This window comes from Poecile atricapillus, chromosome 17 (genome assembly GCF_030490865.1).
Source record: "Poecile atricapillus isolate bPoeAtr1 chromosome 17, bPoeAtr1.hap1, whole genome shotgun sequence".
Lineage (NCBI taxonomy): Eukaryota > Metazoa > Chordata > Aves > Passeriformes > Paridae > Poecile > Poecile atricapillus.
Window position 1 is genome coordinate 8,369,397 of NC_081265.1, and position 12,665 is coordinate 8,382,061.

Genomic DNA, 12,665 nt, shown 5'->3' on the forward strand with positions numbered 1-12,665 from the left:
CCAGGCTGCTACCAACACTGACCACCTGGAGAAGAAGGAACCCCACCCAAATAAAAAGAAGATAAACAAGAAATTAAAAACAAATGCACATGCTCTAAAAAGGCAGACCTGGGGAGTGGCTACGCAAACTAGTTCTTGGAAAAGTTTGAATATGCATTAAAACCCTACAGAAAACTGAGATAAAAAGAGTGTTCCAAAGATCTCAGGTGTGCTCTTGGCAGAGAGCCAGGCACCCGGCCGTTTTAACCCTTTGCTTTATTATCTTTGTCTCCTAATTGTCTTTTTGTTTATATGAAACCTTTTATAATTTATGTAGCGAGTGAACCTCGTTTTTCACACTTGCCTGCTTGTTTGCAGCCTGAGGCTTTCAAAACAGAGCTCCCAACTTTCCCCAATTAGGTGTTAAACTCTCCTCCCTCTGCCCATCAGCTCATGGATAAAGCCTGAAAGCTCCAGCTCCACCTGGTGCTTTTGCAAAGGCAATTTAAAGGAGCTGAATCCTTTTCAATAAGGCTTACAGGAGGATTAACGGAGCTGGAAGCTCAACACAGACTTCCCCAGTGCCTCATTCACAACGTCAGCCTCTCGAGTTCTCTGCAGCAAGAATCTTCATAAAAAAATAGTAAAAATAGTAATACCAAGAGTGAATCCTGAATGCAGAACTAATCCACAAGGATTTAGTTATGGATTACTTTGCCATTGTCAACTCACTGTCTAACAACAGTTAAGAAATTTTTGTCAATCAGATTAAACCCATTTTAGCAGATGGAAGCAATTAGCAATATTGCATGGGAAACATTGAATTTGAGGTTTTATTTCACCACTGCACAGAGCCACACAACTTGCCCTCTGCAAGAGAAAAAACAGTCCCTTCTGAACAAGTGTTTTCTATATTAACAAAAGATAATAAAAGAATATAATTCAGTTTTACAATTTCCCCTCCCTCCAGGATGCTGGGTTAATTGATAGAAGAGACTGCAGAGAGGCAGAGTTAGAGTAACAGAGCACCACTGAGAGCAGGAGCAAGGAAACTGAGCTGGAGCTGGGTAGGGCTGCTGGATGGAGTAAAGCAAAATTGGCAGAGCCATTCATCAAATCCATTATTGTCATCTCTGTCTATTTAGGAAATCATGGAATCACAGAAGAGTCTGGATCAGAAGGGACCTTAAATCTCATCCAGTGCCACCCCCTGCCATGGGCAGGGACACCTCACACTGTCCCAGGTTGCTCCAAACCCCTTCCAGCCTGGCCTTGGACACTTTCAGGGATGGGGCAGACAAAGTTTCTGTGGGAAACTGTGCCAGGGGCTCCCCACCCTCACAGGGAAGAGTTTTTTCCCAGTATCCCATGGATAGATGATGATTGTTGTCACAGCACGCAGAGTTGCTGTTGAGGTAAATCCCAATCACCCAAGAGCTGCCTGCCTGTGACTGAATCTGTAATCACACAGAAACATTTCAGGGCACCAGCTTCAGATTCCAGCTGCTTTGAGCTGGGAGCTGTGATCCAACAAAAACCACAGCACCCAAAGCTGCTGCCTGAAGCACAGCCCAGCCCATGCCCCAGCAGATGGGACAGCCCTGCCCTTCTCCTCCAACCCTCAAATCCCCCACCTTCGAACCAGCTGCCCCTGCAGGGCCCTACAAAGCTCTGTGAGCAGCAGCCACTGCAAAGCACTAAAAAAACCATCAAAATAAAGGAAATCCTTCAAAAACTGGGGATCCATTTTGATCCCTCCTTACAGTCCTTGGCTGGTCAAAGTCCCAGAGCCTTGGCCAACAGTGCAGCATGCCAAGGGTGGCTGGAGCACAAACAGCTCCATGGGGGCTTTGCCTTTATCCCAGAAACATTTGCCCAGGTGAGATGAAGTACCACATTCCCTGGGATGCTGCCCAGGTGTGAAAAGTCTCTGGGTTCTTTTTCCTTAATGTTGGGTTTAATGTGCAAGAGAGAGATGGTTTTGTGTTCAGACTCAGTTGTTTATTTTTTCTTATCTGTATTACATTCCCACAGTGAGTTTATCTGTACACTGAGTTAATGGAGCCTCAGGTATCTCTTTCCTTTTTCACTTAAAAAGGCTTTTTAAGTGTCAGCTACCCAATTATAAAACACCAACTAACTTATTTTTACTTATAACCCAGTAACCAAACACCGTGTTCCAGGTGCAGATTTTTCTATCCAATCACACAATATTACTAAAATCCATGAAGAAGAAGGTGAAAGAACAAAGCCCTAAAACCTCCATCTTGTTGCATACTTATTACCATATTTTAAAACCTTAAATTTTCCACCAAATGGTATAACAAACTTCTGTTTAAACTACCCACTCACAGTTTCAGTTCTATCTATTAATTTTGGAAGCCTTTTCCCTGGCCTCACATCAAACACAGCATTCTCTTGTGGGTCCGTGCCTGTCAGCACAGAAAACATGAAATTCTCTGTGCCCAGTATTCCAGCAGCTGGGGGATGGTTCTAGGCTGGCAGCACAGCACCTTTGCCTCTTGATGCTCACCAGCATTTTTTAAAAGCAGCCTGATTTGCATTTCTTGAGGTTGCTGACAACCAGTGCATAACTGCATGGAAATAGGAGAATTCATATCTTGGTGCCTTCAGTCTGCTGCTTCAAATTCAGCACCTTCCAGAGTGAAACTGGCTATAATGTGCTGGCAAGGCTTTTTAAGGCAGAGACAGATCTACCAAAGAGGGGAAATGAAGGAAAAAAATAAATTAGAGTAAATCCTGGCCTTGGAATGGGTGGCAGAGATAAATAATGAATTGATTATACCATAATCCTGACTACCAGGTCCACCAATACAAGGGATGATTTTTTTCATTGCTGCTGCCTCTCATACTTCAGAGTAAACATCTAATGACAGCATTGAGATGCTGGGCAGGTTTACACTGGAAGGAATGAGGAAATTATAGCTGCTCAAGCAAGTGCTACTGCTGGGCATGTGCTGATAACACAGAAAACCTTGGGGGGAAAAGCCAAACAAAAAAACTCAGCCCACCAAACAAACCCCAAAACCCCCCACCCCCACATTCCTCTCCCTACCACACTCCTCTGCCCTGTTGGATTAAGGTTTCCCAGTTTAGGAAGGGAATTACTCAGTGAAATGTGCCAAGATTCAGAGCCAGAGATGAGTTCCAGATGAGGAGATATCTCCAAGCTCCTTTGGACTATGAGGAAGGAGCAATCACAGATGTTACACCCAGTGCTGGGTCTGGCTCTGGGCACTGCTGATCCTCTTGGGATGGCAATTGCAGGGCAGGGCAGTGACCTGTGGTGTGATACAGGGCAGAGGTACCAGCCCCAGGCTGCTCTCATTTGCAGCCCTCTGGTTCCTCCCAGCACTCCCTGACCCAAAACACTGCTGGGATCTGCGGCAGGAAACTGCAGAACTTCTCCAGAAGTTACTGACAGTGCAGCACCCTAACCCAGCTGCTGCCTGCAGAGATAAGGATGTCACAGCCCCTGCTCAGCTGCTGGTGAGCCAGGACACGGCTCTTAACACACCTGCAAGGACCTGGCAGACACCTCTGGCCAAGTAAAGCCCCTTGGTGGCACCCCTGCCCAGCAGATGTGCTGGGACACTGCTGCAGTGGGAACACCAAGCACTCAGCTGCTGCTGTGAATGCATCAACCCCAGCCATGGGCACAGCTCGGTCCCTGCAGCCTCCTCTGGGCAGGGCTCTGGGGGGCAGCAATGGCCCAGGGACCCTTAAACTGGGTTTAAACATGCATTTATCAACTAGCACACTCCGTCTGTTCATATTTCTCCACACTTTGCCTTCACCTCCCTGCAATCTGTATCAGCAGCTCCCAGCCCTCCTCCAGTCTCTGCTCCACAGGCAGGATAAACACAGGGAAGGGAAGCTTCTCTAATCCACTCAAGGGAGATGGCCACGCTTCACCCTCCCTCCACCTGCTCAGATTGCAGATTCTCACTCTGAATAGTCAGCTCATATTCCCAAAATCATTTAAGACACAGCTGCAGCTAAACCCCAGCATAGTATTCAAAAATCCTTCTCTTTCCCAAGTAAAAGAGACATCTCCTATTCAAGAGCTTTCCCAGAAGAGGCAGAACAGGGAACACTTCCAGGTCCTTCACCCTGAGAAGGTTTCAGTGAGCCAGTTCAGGGTTCAGAGATTTCCATTTCCATTCTGATTCCGCAGTCAGGAGAGACAAGGGCTGGCTTTGCAGTAATCTCCTCTCCTGTCTGTGCATCCAAATGAACTGTGAAATTGGAAAGGAGGGAGTCTGAGCATCCTCACCTGTGCCTGGCTCCTGAGCCAGCCTTGCAGCCACCTCAGCAGCAGGAACAGCTGCCACACATGATGCTCAGCCTCTCCCCAGCTGCTCCTCGCTCTGCCAGCCCAAGTGTCATGAGAAACTGAGAGGAAAATCAGAATAAAATCAGAAAAAAATAAACTAAGGCAAAGCTCATCTCCCTCTTCCATGGTTATTCCCTTTAGAACAATAAACTCAAATCCCAGCAGCTGGTACCAAAGCTGACAGGTCTGCAAGGGGCCTGTGAGGAAAGAGCAGTGCCCTTGATTGCAGTGTGGCCTTTTTGGAGAGGACAAATTTGCCTCCTGAGAGTTTGAAATTTGAAATTTGCCCATGTGCTGCTGTTGGACTGGTGCAAGTTGGCAACGACTCTGTTTGAAAGACTGTTGAGAGAGATGATAAAATTTGATTTCTGGACTGCTTGCTGTGAGGCAGAGAGGACAGCCATCCCTCAGTGCCATTCCCTGACTGCCCTCTGATATTTCCACCCACACTGACTCCAGGGAAAAGCCTTTGGGAAGCTCCCAGGGCTGCTCTCCAGGGCACTGGCAGCAGCTGCAGGAGCACAGCCCTGCACATCTCCTGCCCTCCCAGCTCCTGGGCAAGCAGGGAAACACCTCCAGAAAGGAAAGACAAAATGCTTCACCCACAGAGTGTGAGCACAGATAAAAGTCTTGGCTGTTCAAAGCAGTTGCAGTTTCCAAAGTATGGACACAGAGACAGGATCTGGGGAAGATGAACAACCCAGAAGCTTAAAACCTTTGTCAGACAACAACTTGTGAATTTCTCTGAGCAAGAGAAAGGTCCAACAGCTATTAATTCCCTAAAGCAGAAATTATAGTGGGAGGATTTTCAAGTCCTATTTTTTTCCTTCTTTCTCTGCTAGTAGGAGCCTGGAGAGCACAAACTTTTGTCATCTCTCCACGTTCCCGTGGATATGGATCAGTGCAGAGATGTTTTCCTTACAGGAGCCAAAAAAACCACCTCACTTAGTCACGGTCTGATCTCTGCTTCAAGGAGAAAAGAAGCTGGACAGAGCCCACCCAACACAGCAGAGAGGGGAGAGAGCCCATCCAGCTGCCAGAAAAAGTCACCCAACAGATACCCAGAGCAAAGCAGAGGCTCAGAGCACCTGGATTCGGGGAGCTGCTCCCAGAAGTGAGGTCCCACAGTCCTGGTTTGCTTTACAGGCAGGTGATGCCTCCAGGAATTAAAAGCTGTACACACTGAGAGCTGGAAGAGAGAATTCCTGGAGGGAAAAGGGATCTGAATTCAGTTCAGGGGACTGGATTGCTGTCAGTGCTGCCACAGGCAGGCTCTGACTGCAGACCACAGCTATTCCCCAGCATTTCAGGTACCATCGATCAGCCAGGCTCCAGGAGCAGGGGGAAGAGGAAAGCTGTGTTTGACAGCATTTGTCTCTCTCCACATAAAAATATGATTAAGGCTATTAAAGGAACCAATTTGTTTATATGGGATTGTTTCCCTGGTTAGAGCTAATGCTGAGAAAACCACGAGCCTCACCAACACAATTCCCACTGGGAAACACGAGGCAGAAGCTGGTGCTGGGTGAAATTAAAGCTGCACAGGGTAAAAGGAAGAGCATTAATTTTCTTGTAGATGCTGATTTTCTTTAGATTAGGGAAATGCTTGCACACATTCATCAGTAAAAACCAAGCAGAAAAGAGAATAGGAAACTTTTATGAGGAAAATCATCACTTAGCCCCAAAAAGGAATTTAAACCAGGAGTTTAGCCATTTGAAATTACTTTCAATTCCAAACAAGAATAGGAAGCTGGAATGCTGAGGTCTCTTGTGAGCTGGAAAATGAGACATTAGGGAGCCCTGAATGAGAAAGTTTGAAATGAAATATTTCTTTTCAACAGAATCACAGTATTTTGCTAAATATTAACATCCTTAGGCTTGAGATGAAGCAATAGGAAAAAAAATCTTGTAAAAGTTCGTGTCTCAATGAATATTTACCGTGGAAAATACCAGTGGAAGCACATTTTTTAATTACAGAAGTCTCTTTTCTCTAACATTACTCATCTGTGGTTTTAAGAGGCTTTGGAGAAGGCTGGGATTTTGGAGGAGGTGTATGAATTACTGATTAACTCCGCAGGAAAGCTCCGAGCTGGGAAGTCTCAGGGCTGGAAAGCAGCATTTCAACAGGGCATTTGTGTCATCTTTACATCATCTGCAGGCAGGAATTACAGCAAGAGGACAAGTTGAGATGTGTGGACTGCTCTGCTGAAGGGATTTCAGTGTAAGCACAGGAGGGACAGCTGTGAGTTGTCAATACCAGTGGGACAAGGGCTCGTCTTTCTCAAGTCCAAGTCTTAGTAGCTACATTTTTAACTCATCATTTTTTGTAGGTTGTTTTGTGGGTGTTTTTTTGGCTAACTTTACTGGAAAGAGGAGATGGAAAAAAGAGATACCTGGGTACAGGCTGCTGCCAGAGAGAAGTTGTATGACATGCTGACAGCCAAGTGTCCAAATGTTCCCCTCATGGGCAGTGTTACTCCTCACCTATAAACAATGCAAGAGAACTGTCTACAGAGAATTATTCTGTGATTATTCTGTTATTCACACAGGGCTGAGACCTGGATTCATTAACCTGGGAGAATGGGGTTGTCACAGCTGTCACTGGCACAGCGTGGCCGAAGCAGAAGTGGCAGGAGGATCTGTGTGAATCGTGCTTCCCACAGCTGGGAGCAGGACTGATAACACAGATTGGAGCAGCTCTGAGCTGTGGGATGAAGGGACAGGCCAGCTCCTGTTATTGCCAACGTGTCACACTGTCCAGCCTGTCTGGTTTTCCCTCCATGGGGAGCCTGCCCATCCCAGCACACAGCAGCGTGCTCTGAGCAGCTCCAGGCCAGCTCTGGCATGTGTCAGTTCAATGCTGTTTCATCTCTCCACACACAGAGCATCAAACCCAACCACTCCTCACCCCAAGGGATGCTGTCTGCTCCAGGGGGTCCTTTCCTTTCCATCTCCCCCCCTGTTGCAGTTCCCCTCTCGTTTCAAAGCCCCCAGACCCCTCCCTGCTCAGGGCTCTGCAGGAGCGGCTGCGATGCCACGCTGAGCACAAGAGCCAGCCTGGGGACCAGAAGCAGAACATTCCCATCAGCACAGGCTGCACTCAAATGAAGCTGCTGTGGGAGCTGCAGGGCTAATTGGCACCACACAGAGCTGCTGTGCCTGCCCTGCCTGGGCACTGGAGCCCAGCAGGGTCAGGCACAGCTCAGAGCTCCCTGCTGCTGCTCCTCGTGTCCTGGAGCCAGAGCCAGAGTGCATCCCACAGACACTTCTGGAAGAAACAGCACAGAATGTCCCTCCCTTCCACCCCCCTGCAGGAACAGCCCAGGACAGACACTCACTGGCCCAGCTGGTTCACGCAAGGGTCTCTTCTCCTCCCCAAATCTGGGAGGACAAGGTGGGTCTGTAACCCCAGCACCAGGCTCCAGGGTCCCCATGCCTGTCCAACTCCCCCTCAGCTGTGTGAGCAGAACATTTCAAGGTTTCACCAAGGTCTAAGTGGCTTTTAGTGACCTTTAAAGATGCCAATAAACATTTGAGCAACTTGAGTAACCCTTAGGAAAGCCAGTAGATGTTCAAGCAGCTCTCTGAACTGGAGCAATCCAAAGAAGAACCCACCAGATTTTCTCCTTCCCCTGTCATTCCTCACGGTGTAACTTCATGGTTCTTCTAGGTGGCCACTCCAGAGCATCACAAGCAATCCACAAAACCACAGGAAGCTTCCCAAAGCTGCACACGAGGGGTGGCCTGGCAGGCTCAGTGTGTGCTGCAGTTGCTGAACCCCCAGCACATGATGGATTTGGGGTTTTCTCACCACGAGCAAAGGAGCAGTGACAGAGATGGAGAGGTTTGGCACAAGACAAGAGCTGTGCAGGAGCAGAGAGAAACAGGTGAGGTGAGGCCCAGGGGAGAGGAAAGGCTGATAAAGGTGTGAGAGTTTGAGAGATGCTGTTTGCCAGGCACACACCAGCAAACCACATCAAAGCTCCTCCAGTGTCCTGACAAGGAGCTTTGTCAAGGAGTGCTGACCAGAGAGACCTGGGATGTTTTTGCACAAGATGCTCCCAGTTTGGAGAGAGAAGGGAGGAGCTCTTGTCAGAATGGGAGAAAAAAAACTGTTTCCTTACACTTCTCCCACTATATATTTTAAAGTCTTAAAAAGTCATCCTGATGGAAAAGGTCTGTGTTGTTCAGCAGTGATTACAGCTCCAGTGCAAGCCTTGGGAAAGGCTCCAAGAGTGAAGTTTCCTTGTTCCTTTGGCAGACTCTTCACATAGGATGCTCTTGTGGGGAAGGGAAATAGTCTGTGCACGTCTCTTGTTCCAGCCCCATCTGGCTGGAGGAAGGGGAGAGCATCAGCTCCAGTTTGGGAGGGATGGGTTTTCACCAAGCTCTTTCACCCACTGCACTCAGGAGGAGTCACAGGAGCCTTCCCCATCTCCCAGAGGTGGAGGAAGCTGAGGCACAGCAGGTTTGCTGTCAGACCAAGGGTATGGACAGCCTGCCAGCTCTAAATCCCAAATCCAGGCACCCCTGACACAGCCAGCACCCCCTGCATTTTGATCTGCTTTGTCACAGTCCGAGCCAAGGCAGCAGGAGATGAAGGGCTGAGCTTTTACATGAGATAGATCAAAAGAAAAAAAAACAACAAAAACATGGGGTCAGCTTTATCTTACACTGGAAAGAAGGGAATGAGAAAATACTGATGAGCAGAAGTGACAAATGCAGAAAATCTAAAGCACAAAGATGACTCAGAAGGGAGAGACTGAAGCACTTCAGCATTCAGGAGGCTGCACATAATCACCTGGAAACAGGTAGAGACTGCAAGGAAAAGGAGGATTTCTTCTTGGTGCTAAACTGAACTTCCCTGCAGGGACACAGAGAAGAAAGGATTTCCCAGCACAGGGAAGGACCAGGCTGGAGCTGCAGACCCTGCTGGATGCTGGATACTGCTAAGAAGGGGCAGCTTGGCCACCCTGGTGGGACACTGGATGTCCTTAGGTCTGAGCAAACAGCTCCCCAAGCTCCCTCAGTTTAAACACACCAATCTGCATAAATACACCCTGTGGGGACTTATTGTCCAGACTCATGTGTGCAAAATTGGCAGAAAATGCCTCTAGGGATGTGTAAAAACACTGAAACACTCAGATTCGTGCCAAGATCTGTGATCAGAGGGAGCTGTGAAGGCAGCCTGGAACAGTGAGAGCCTGGGCACAACCAGCCCTTGCATGGAAGGATTTGTTCTGTACTGCAGAAAGATGATTTTTATTATTATTTTTCTTCCTGATCATTGTTCCTTTTCTTCCTAAATCCCTCCAGAAAACACCAGGGGTTTTGCATTAAGGGCTGCAGATGTCAAAGAATGCTCTCTGGTGCATTTAACAGCTTCTTTATCACTTCTGAAAGGACCTGGGGTCAGCAGTTCAGACTTGATAGCTTCAAATGGTTTTTATAAAGCTGTATTTTCAGTCCAAGTATTCTTAACTCAGTGTAAGCACCACATGCCTTAAAACATAGATTTCTTTTTCTACAGTGAGTTAAAAGCCAGAAAATCAATGAAATAAAATAAATACACCTGACCATGATCTCCCCTGCTGTATGAGCTCATTTCAAGGATGCCAGAACTGTGTTCACCCAAAAGCCATGAGGAAGCCCAGGGATGAAACAGCTTCAGCTTTAAGTCTGGAGTGTTGCTTCTTGCTTCAAGTTCTGTGTAGTGAATAACCAGAAGGTGCTGAATGTGATGAGAAATGTGCAGAAGGTTTCAGTGATGAGTAGAGGGACTGAGGAGGAGTAAGGATGGTGGAAAAGGAAAACTGGAGTAAAGAGAGTGAACAGGCACCTGAATAAGCAGAGTGGGGGAAAGGCAGCTCTGGCTCTAGATAGAGAAACTCTGCCTCAGGAATGGATTGGAGCTCTCTCAAGGAGAGAGTGAGGGTATAGAAACACAATTCCAGCAGGTTTTTTGGATTATCAGAAAGCAGCCAGCAAGGTCCTCCAACAGCAAATCTTCCACGAGCCAAGAGCAGAGGTCATCAGACAAATACATAACCAGTCAAAAGTTAAGAGCCAGAGTGTGGGGATAAATGGCCAATTTTCTGAGGAGACAATCACCTGTGGTGATCCAGCACCTTCCTAAGTGAGCAGGGGAAAAAGGAGTGAAGGGGGAAATGACAAAGTGAAGAGGGAAATGACAAAGTTTGCTGATGATGCAGAGAGATGCTGGAGAGTAAAGTTCAGCTGAAACATTCAACTTGTTTGCTTCTTGATCCTGATAATGTCTGCAGGGCTCCAGCAGCAAATTGATGCTTACAAAGGCCATGACAAACCCTGGCAATGTGACAAACCCTGGCAATGTGACAAACCCTGGCAATGTGATCCATTGCCATGAAACAGCCAGGTGGGTCCCTGCAGTGTGAAGGGAAAATGCTTCAAACTGCTGGGCAGAGGTGGCACAGGTACAGTACTGCCCCAGTTGTCAGGAAAATGAATCCCCAAACACCAGAGCTTCATGTCCAAAAAGGAGACAGAGGAGTCCTGGAACTTTATTCAAATAAACAGAGAGGCCATGGGCCATTCCCCTGGGGTCTCTCCAATTTTTGGAGTTCGCAGCCTCCTTTTTATCCCAATTTCCCAGCCATGTCCCTCTCTCTTTCCCCACTGGCTGAGGCACTTGAGAGGCACAGACTTCCCAGAGTGCCTGATACCTGAGATTCCCCTCTAATGTATCACCCTCCCTCTTCATTTTTAATTCTTATGGAATTTATGCTGTTTTCCCATTGTTTCTTTCATCTTTCAATATCCAGTCTCATTTATCAGCAAACCTACAGTTTGTTTGTTTGTAAAGGCAAATATCTTTTTTCCATTCATCAATCAGTGGAATCCACCCCATTGTTTCTTTTATCTCTCAGTGTTAATTTTATTTACCAGCAGACCCACAGCTTGTTTGGAAAGACAAATCCCTCATTCCTCTCACAGTGAAGTTCTGCTGTCAGAAAAGCAGAAAAAGAGCAAGAAAAGCATTTTGAGACAATCAAACACACTTTCCATGCACAGCTGAGGGATTTCTGTTGGCTGTGCTGCGAGGATGTTGCACTGGCACAGAGTCCCAGACCATCACTTGGATAATGTCCCAAGGGGACAGGAACTCAGCCAAGGTCAGCACAGGTCACCCAGAGCCTCTCTGCAAGAAGCTGGGGGATATCTGATGGCAGTCATCACCCAATTGAGTCACACACTGCTAATGCAGGCTGCCAAAAAGAGCTGCAAGCCACAAAAACCCTTGAATGTTTTGCTTGCACTTAACACTGGAGGTGTTTAAAGGCTCTCAGCATCCATCCTCCCCTGCAGCAGGTGCCCAGCCTCTCTCATTTGTGTTGAACACAGCAAACTTGCAGAGTGGGAAGTGCTCAGAGGTGCCCTGCCAGCCCCAGCCCCTGAGCCTGGCTGTGTTTCTGACCTGCAGTGCCCCAGCCTGGAGAATCATCTTATTCCAAAAACCCTGTTAAAAACAGCGCTGGCAGCATGGGAATAGGCAGGGTGTGGGCTAGCAAGGAACTGTGGAGATTTGGGTGGCAGGGATGGGACAGGCTCCCCTCTGCCAGGGGCTCAGGAGGGGACCAGACCAGCCTGAAGTGCTCTGAGCCCAGAAGATGCACAGTGAGGGGAATGAGGGATTTGTCTTTCCAAACAAGCTGTGGGTCTGCTGGTAAATAAAATTAACACTGAGAGATTAAAGAAACAATGGGATGGACTCCACTGATTGATGAATGGAAAAAAGATATTTGCCTTTACAAGCTGTAGGTTTGCTGATAAATGAAATTGGATATTGAAAGATGAAAGAAACAATGGGAAAACACCATAAATTCCATAAGAATTAAAAATGAAGAGGGAGGGTGATACATTAGAGGGGAATCTCAGGTATCAGGCACTCTGGGAAGTCTGTGCCTCTCAAGTGCCTCAGCCAGTGGGGAAAGAGAGAGGGACATGGCTGGGAAATTGGGATAAAAAGGAGGCTGTGAACTCCAAAAACTGGAGAGACCCCAGGGGAATGGCCCATGGCCTCTCTGTTTATTTGAATAAAGTTCCAGGACTCCTCTGTCTCCTTTTTGGACATGAAGCTCTGGTGTTTGGGGATTCATTTTCCTGACAATGGGAATCCTCCCTGCAGCACTGAGCACACCCTTCAGGAACAATATTCCCTCCCTGTTCACACATGGAGCAGCCTCAGTGTGGAGTCAGGGTGGCTTTGAGCACAGCCCTGCTGTGTGAGCGTGGGAAATGATTCACTTTGTGTCACCTGAATCTCTTCAGCTGCACAGCCCTGGGGTGC